Consider the following 9,034-nt stretch of genomic DNA (forward strand, 5'->3'; position numbering starts at 1 on the left):
GGCTTAATTGCCTTCTCAATTGTTGGCAGGCATGCATCTGACTTTTGCACATGCCTGCCGAGCGAAACATCGCACGAGTGCATGATAATATCGGGACGCACACCTGACATCTTCTCGCGCGATGTTACGCCCGATCGGGTTGGGTGCCCGTGGAGCATAAAATTCGGCCCAAAGTGTTTTACTGTTGCAGCCACTCCTACGTGGTGCTACCCACTGTGGCTGAGGTAGAAGTGGAGGCAAGTTGCTTGATTTTCTCTGCAGGCGGTGAGATGTCCATGGTGTCTGTTCACAGTGTCTTGGGCACCATCCCAGCTGTCCCACCAACGATTCAGGGGCAGCCTTGGTCATGGGGGTTGGCAGTATAAATGGTGTCTGAGAGGGGCCAAGGGAGTGGCCAATGATGAAGATGGCAATGAGGAGTGGTCCCCTTGTTATCACCCCTGGCTGTTTGGGCCCTTTTAGGGCATGCATGCACATCAAAGGGAACCAACAACTGGGGTGGGGTGGGGGGGGCATCTGGTTATCTGTCAATGCATCTTTGCAGCATAATTGCAACTGATCTTTCAGCGCTACAGAATGTGGCATGCATTCTGTGTATGCACAATGTACCTGCATCCACTCAGCATGTTGCTACATATGGCTCTCTATGAGGTGGACTAATCTTTCAATGGAAGAACTCAAATGCTCACCCATTCTAAACTCACATGATGCCCCACCAAGGAATTTCTGTGCTGCTGGGGGGCGCGTTTGTTTGCTGTGGCGATGATGCCAAGGTTGCAGTTTCATCCTTGGAAGTTACTGCTGATGGCATAGATGTATGCTGAAGTTACTCCCCCACAACTGGCCCTGTGGGAGACAAATGGCTTTGGTTAGGAAAGCTCTCTTCTGTTGGTAGCTGCTTCTGCAGAGCTCCAGCTACCCATAACAGCCGATGTATTGGCGTGCAGCCAACAAACGAGGATGGAGCCCTATGTCCATGGAACTGGTTTGATCTTTTTACCTTGCCTTGGGCAGATACCTATCTCACTCTCACTGACTTTCTGACTAGCTGGCATCCTGGAACTACCACCTCCATGGCTGTGGATATATGCGCCACTCCACCACTGGAGTGACCCCTTTCTTGCACTTTGTGCGCTCTTTTTATTCCTGCAGAGTCAAGGTTGAGTGCCCTCTGTCACCACATTCAGCAGCATCTTAACAAGTGATGTCTATGGCTCCCGTGTCAGCTCCTCCATAAGATCTTGTGGTGTAAATGTTGTCGGTGGCTCAGGAGCGCACCAGGGCTCACACACCCTCGCTGTTCCTGAGCATTATGTGCCCTCAGGCTGCTCTGCTCATAGGTAAAAAGCCAAATACTACACATGCTGGAAATCTGAATTAAAAACTCAGCAGGTCAGGGTTTGCAGAGAACTTGTCATCAACCAGGAACGTTAACTCTGTTTCTCCCCACAGTTGCGGCCTAACCTGCTCATAGGTGTCCTGGTGACCCCAGAATTAGATGCCTGTCATTTGGATATAGCATTGCACTCACCTTGCCAGAGCTCAGAAGGTCATTGAAGTGCTTCCTGAACTGCACCCATGACCTGCTGACCACAATGCAGCTGCTTCCCTCCTGAATCACCTGCATCCATGCCGGCTTTGTCTGACTAGCTGGCTTCCTCTAGAAACTCGACCTCCTCCTCTAACAGGACCCCCAGGGAAGCGTTGACAAATCGTGGGACTGACCTTCCACGGTGCATGCCATGCTGGCACTCCACTGTGTTCCAACTTCTGCCATTTCCCAGGATGCCGGCATCCACAGTCATGGCTGCTGGGTACCCTTTAAATCAGGCCTGCCACGTCTATATCCCACCTCCTTCATGCATCTGCTAATCCTTATTGGACAGAGAATATGCTATTGGCACACTAATTAGTCGCTTCCTTCAAAATAGCATTGGACTTCCAGCAACGATATGGAGCAAGGTCCCAGAAAGGACCTGACATCAGAGTCCCAACCAAGGAATGAAAATTCAGCCCAGTATTTCAGTTAGAGACCCTTGTAACAACCAGTTTCTTCATTTTTGAATGAAGGGACTACACTCAAATCATTAAACTCTTTTCTCATTCAAATGCTGATGGACCTGTTGGTTATCCCTAACATTTTCTGTGTTTATTTACAATTCTTTTCTTCAAATGCACCATACAGCACCACTGCCTCAGGTGGAAGTAGAAAATGTTAGAGATAAATTAATTTTGCATAACATTTTTATTATTTGAAGACAGTCAACAGAAAACAGTTCAGTGTTTTAATGTTTATTGCGCTGTATAAGCTATGACCACCACATTTGCTGTGCTTTTTTGAGTAGCAACATTGTTGCCTGAAATTGAATATTCCTGCACTCTGCTGGTCATGTTGGAATACTCTGTAGCTCATTCTGTTGACAACAGGCAATGCTAATACAGAGAGCAAATTACTTTTAATCACCAGATCAATTACTTATAAAAGTCACCAGAATAAACTTTGATGGACAACCGAGGGAACTGAGAACAGAAACTAAATCCTGAAATGCTGAGACGTCTGGTTGTGAGAGCTTTGCTCCCAAAATTATTGTTGGTGACTTAAATGATGGCATTGGAATTTGACTCTTGAATAATAAGTATGTTAAGCTGCAGCAATCCTGTCAATTTGGGTACTAGTCTATCACTACTGATGATCTTTCCTTACTCTGAACTAGTCTACCTTTTAGACTGCTTCAAATTGCTTTACTATTAGGTGCTTGCTTATGTTGCTGCTGTATGCTTCAGCAGGTGAACCACAGTTGCTTTTAAAGAATGTGTATGCATATGCAGTATTGCAGAATGGAATTTTTGGTGTCTGTACGCTTTAGCTTTGCTGGTGATGAATTCCAGATGTGCTGGCAGGTGATCAGTTGACTATTATCTGATGAAACCCTTACGTTTTAAAGAATACAGTATGCTGTTCTCATTGGCTTATCTTGACGGTAATTTAAAATTGCCGTTTTTTTAAAAAAAAAGATGCACTCAGCCTGAGTAGTCAGTATAACTGCTATACTTCAAATCAAGATTTTTTAAAAACTTTTTTTTGGTGAGTAGTATTGCTAAAGTCAGTAACAACTTAGCACATTTGGACGATGCCATCACCAATTGCTTCTCAATGCACAAACAGGAAACATAAAGCAGCAGGCAATATTAATACAAGCCTAATTCTAACAGGGACACCAGCTCAACCATTTCATCCTTTGCATAACCATAAAAGGACTGAAGGTATTTCTAACATGGCACTATTTCAGTTACATATTGGAGTGCCAGCATAGCTTGTCTCACGCATTAGCTGTTACTCGATTGCTGAGATTAATTTTTTAAAATGTGAAATTTGAATGAGTAAAGGCCATTCAGCTGCTGCTTTTTCCAGAGTCCCACAACAGTAAAGCTAAACTTTAAATGCCATTTAAATTTTAGAAGTAAATGCAACCTTAATATTTAAAATCTTTTTGAAAGATTTAATACGTTAACATGACATTTTTTTCTTTTTTTTTATGTGTTCACAGGATGTGTGCATTGCTGGCTAGGCCAGCATTTATTGCCCGTCCCTCATAGCCCTTGAGAAGCTGGTGGTGAGCCACCTTCTCGAAGCGCTGCAATCCATTTGGTGTAGATACACCCACAGTGCTGTTTGGAAAGGAGTTCCAGGCTTTTGACCCAGTGACTGTGAATGAACAGCAATATAGTCCCAAGTCAGGATCATGTGTGGCTTGTGGGGGAACTTGCAGAAAGTGGTGTTCTCATGTGTCTGCTGCCTGTGTCCTTCTAGGTGGTAGAGGTCAAGAGTTTGGAAGAGGCTGTCAAAGGAGCCTTGGTCAGCTGTTGCAGTGCATCAGTGCATAGATGGTACACACTGCTGCCACTGTGCATTGGTGGTGGAAGGAGTGAATGTTTGTGGATGGGGTGCCAATGAAGCGGACTGTTTTGTCCTGGAGCTTCTTGAGTGTTGCGGGAGCTGCACTCATCCAGGCAAGTGGAGAGTATTCCATCCCACTCCTGACTTGTATCTTGTAGATGGTCAACAGGCTTTGGGAAGTCAAGAAGTAGGTTACTCGCTGCAGAATTCCTAGTCTCTGACCAGCTCTTGTAGCCACAGTGTTTAAGTGGCTGGTTTAGTTCAGTTTGTGGTCAATGGTACCCCTCCCCCAGGATGTTGATATTGCAGGATTCAGCAATGATATTGCCATTGAATGTCAAGGGGAGATGGTTAGATTTTCTTTTGTTGGAGATGGTCATTGCCTTGTGTGGTGGAATGTTACTTGCCACTTATCAGCCCAAGTCAGAATGTTGTTCAGGTCTTGCTGCATATGGACGCAGACTACCTCAGTATCCGAGGAGTTGCAAATGGTTCAAAACGTGGTGCAATCATCAGGAAACATCCCCACTTCTAACCTTATGATGGAGAGAAGGTCAACTGAAGATGGTTGGCCCTAGGACACTACCCTGAGGAACTCAACAATTTCCTGGGACTGAGATGACGGACCTCCAACAACCATAACCATCTTCCTTTGTGCTAGGTATGACTCCAACAAGTGGAGAGTTTTCCCCCTGATTCCCATTAACTTCAGTTTTGCTAGAGCTCCTTGATGCCACGTTCAGTCAAATGCTGCCTTGATGCCAGAGCAGTCATTCTCACCTCACTTCTGGAGTTCAGCTCTTTAGTTCATGTTTGGACCAAGGCTTTGATGAAGTCAAGAGCTGAGTGGCCCTGGTGGAACCCAAACTGAGCATCGGCGAGCAGGTTATTGCTGAGCGAGTGCCACTTGATAGTACTATTGATGACCCCCTTCCATCACTTTGCTGATAATCGAGGGGTAGACTGATGGGATGAAAATTGGCCAGGTTGGATTTGTCCTGTTTTTTGTGGACAGGACATATCTGATAACTTTCCACATTGCTGGGGAGATGCCAATGTTGTAGCTGTACTGGAACAGCTTGGCTAGAGGCACGGCTAGTTCTGGAACACAAGTAGTATTGCCAGAATATTGTCAGGGCCCATAGCCTTTGCATTACTGAGTGCTTTCAACCATTTCTTGATATCATGTGGAGTGAATTAAATTGGCTGAAGACTGGCATCTGTGATGCTGGGAACCTCAGGAAGAGGCTAAGATGGATCATCCACTTGGCACTTCTGACTGAAGATGGCTGCTAATGCTTCAGCTTTGTCTTTTGCACTGATGTGCTGGGCGCCCCCCCCGCATCATTGAGGATGGGGATAGATGTGTAGCTACCTCCTCCCGTTTGCTGTTTAATTTAAATGCGTGAAAGAGCACAGGCCCTGACTCTCCCTCCTCCCCCTGCCCACACAGGTAGCGCTGAGTGCTACTGGCCATGTGTTATGCTGGGCGGGCCTTAATTGGCCTGCCTGCATAAAATGGCAGTGCGCAGCCAATGGCAGGCGGCGATCAGCTCTGCTCCATCCCAGCCCGCCCACCATAGAAAAAATTCCCCCTTTTGTCTCCACAACGACTGTGCGGTGGTCACTCCTACCAATACTGTAGTGGACAGATGTATCTGCGACAGGTAGATTGTTGAGGATGAGGTCAAGTAGGTTTTTCCCTCTTGATGGTTCCCTCGCCACCTGCCAAAGACCCTGTCTAGCAGCTATGTCCTTTAGGATTCGACCAGCTCGGTCAGTTCCCAAGAGACATGAATTCACAGCACAAAACTTCACCTAATTCAGGACTAGTTTGCACTAAATTAACCTTCTCCCTCAAAGCCTACACAATGAATAGTGTGGGAAATGAAAAAAAAAGACACTGATGCAGTAGATGGGGCTTTCCTGAGGTTAGTGCTGGAGCATTTTGTTCGGAGACAACAGAGGGGGCTTTACTTTGCAACTAACCTTACTGTACCTGACCAGGGTGCCTGAAATGCAAAATATTTTATTCCACAAAACTAGTATCCCTCACCTTGATGAACACAAAATCTGAGGTGAAGAATGGACAGTGCAGTATGGTCGGTGTGCTATCTCTACTCTTTCATCTTTGCATATGTGACAGTTTTAAAGTAAAATCTGGACCAATGAAAGGGACACTATCTTTAGCTGAACAGTTGTTTATTATCTGTATATATTTGTGATTAGGAAACACTACATGAGGTAAATGGTGAGTTTATCAATACCTTTCAAGGATATGGTTTACCAGAGTCCAATAACCCTGTGTTGTAGTTTACACAGCGCATAGCGGAATAGCAGCCATTGCCTGCACTAATCTAATTGAATAAACTGTAGATGTATATAAAGCAAGTTTTAGCAACATAGTGAACTATAACACAATGGACTTTAGGTTATCTGAAGCAGTAATCAGGAAACCTGAAATTTACCACCTCATATCATAAAGTAGGAAATGTTCCTTGGAAAACGTGGTGTGCAACTGCAAAGCAACTTATTTCTTTAATTGTTTTCTGTAAAAATAGATATGCATAGTCATTATATAATAAACAATAAGGAAACAACAGGTATGTATTATTTTGACCATAGCCTATGTGGTATAAAATATTTCCTGCCACTGCATGTAGTTAGCTTTTTGTGTTCTAGTGAATCTACTGAATATCAAGTATAAGTTAATTATCCCACACAGATATTCATGAGATGCTTGATGATAAACTGTATTTTTCTATTGTGTGCACAATTTTTTTTGTTAATGTGGTTTCCAAAAATATCTAACTATTTACCCTAAGCAATAAATTGTTAGATTTAGCGCTTCTGTACATTTATCTGAGTCAGCAGTTTCATGAAGGAAATGGTGGTATGTTTCCACCAGGTGGTGTCCAGTGACAGTACTTCCTGGAGCATGTTCCTGAGTCAGGTATGAGCCTTCAATCCAAGCCTAGAGAAGTCTAAAATAAAAACAATAGAAGAGTCATATTGGACTCAAAACATTAACTGTGTTTCTCTCTCCACAGATGCTGCCAGACCTGCTGAGTTTTTCCAACACTTTCTGTTTTTATTTCAGATCTCCAGCATCCGTAGTAATTTGCTTTTATTGTAGAGAAGTCTAAAGTCGGCTGAAAATATTTGCCTTTTAACTACAGTTAATTTAAACAGATTAAGAATTCATTAAACCTCCTAATTCACCCTATTCTCATAAACCTTACTCCAGGAAGAAAGGTTTTGACTCTGGACTTGTCAATGACAACTATGGTAAACACATTGAAGCACATATCATGTAGGACAAGCAAGCTTCTGTCAGATTGTCTCACCTTCCAAGATGGAAATGCTGCCATCTGTTTGTGGCATTATAATAAATTGAGAAATAAGAAATCTCTTATAACTAAGATGACAAGTCTTGGCAACTCAGAGACTTAGGATTTTCCAACAGTGCATGGAACACTCAGAAGACAAGAAGCCACAACTAAATATGTGGTTGTAAAGGCAGCTTATTTTATTTGCTCTTTAATCTTGGCAATTCCATTGTTCAAAAAATAAACACTTAAGATATTGCTTTCCACAATGACCTATTTAACATGAGTATCTGCTTTGGAACTAGCAACAGAAGTTATACTTTTAACTGCACATCGCTCTCTGATCAGGAAAGTGGAGCTCTGTGCCTGCATGCTCATGTGCACTTAGAGTTTAGCCTCCCAACATCAAAATACCACTTATTTATTACAGTTAGTAAAGAACTGATAATATAGCTCTTAAATGTTTAAAAATAAAATGTTGAGAGTTCCCATTCATTGTATTGTAGCTGATGTACAATGTATAGTCTCCTTCCCATGGTTTCCAACTCTTGCTAAAATTTGATGTGCATTCATTGGCAGCTTGACCCCCTAGTTATACAGTAATTTCTATTTTGATATGGCCTTGTATAGTTAAAAGGTTTTCCATTTTCTTTCTTTTTTAACAACCTATTCCGTGCCAAAACTGACAATTTTTGTCTTGTGGGCATTTCTCTACACTTCTATTTAGATGTACAACCTTTGGGTGACAATTAAGCAGTATTGTCATGTATAGCTGAGGTTGTGCATAAAGGTCCATTTCTTCACTTTATTATTGCTTAAATTAACATAATATATAAAAATGATTTTGGACTTAAGTGTATTTTATAATTTGTGGTCTCTTTGTAACTGTTTAATAAAATGCACAGTTTATGAAGATTGAAGTAAATGATGAAACATTACATCAACATTTAAGGTGGCGAGGGCACAGGGAACTTTTGCTGAGCTTTGCAAGCATTTTATCTAAGATAAAATTCCTTGTTCTGTGTAATATTTATATGTTTTCCATTGTGCAATACCTTATAACCTTTTTAAGATGTAATATCTTAAAATTAATTATTCTTTAAAATGTATTTGCTTTTTTGGAAATAGTTTGATATTTGACTGCTGATATCAGAGTTTCTCTGTTTCAACACTGTCATGTCATGCGGTGTAACTTATCCCTCAAGTGGAAGGGAGAGGCCACACACACTATATTAAGGTATACTGTGTATCTGTTTACAGTTCCAGTTAGATAATGTTATCTTGACGATATATTTGCCTTGAACCAAGGCCCCCACCAATCCATACCAGACTGCAAAATCCAATTGCACTAACAAGATCATCTTACAAGTCAACACTTCCCATAGGAACCCTTACTCTTCAGAAGCATGTATCAGAATATTGGGTGCAACCTACCCATGGTTTTCTAACCATTAAAATGAATGGCGGAAAATTGTGGCAAGTGTGTATCAAAATTTCCAAAATGCTCTTCCAATGGCTGAGGCTGTGCACCAGCAGCACAGATTTGAAATGTTTTCACCTCGGGAAATTTCATGGGGTATAATATAAGCAGTACTTAAAACCAGGCTGGCAACAGCAGTCTGTAGGATCCTCTTAATGTGGTCTTATAAGTACTATATTTTAACTCATGGCTAATCCAAGCTCTCAGCTGTAGTCTGAAATGGGAGTTAATTTACAGCAACATGTATTCACTTTATCACAGAAGATATGTAAAAAAATAATTTTGAGATCACTACTATATCATTAAAAAAGTATGATACAGTAAATA

Source organism: Cetorhinus maximus, chromosome 9, assembly GCF_964194155.1.
Source record: "Cetorhinus maximus chromosome 9, sCetMax3.hap1.1, whole genome shotgun sequence".
NCBI lineage: Eukaryota > Metazoa > Chordata > Chondrichthyes > Lamniformes > Cetorhinidae > Cetorhinus > Cetorhinus maximus.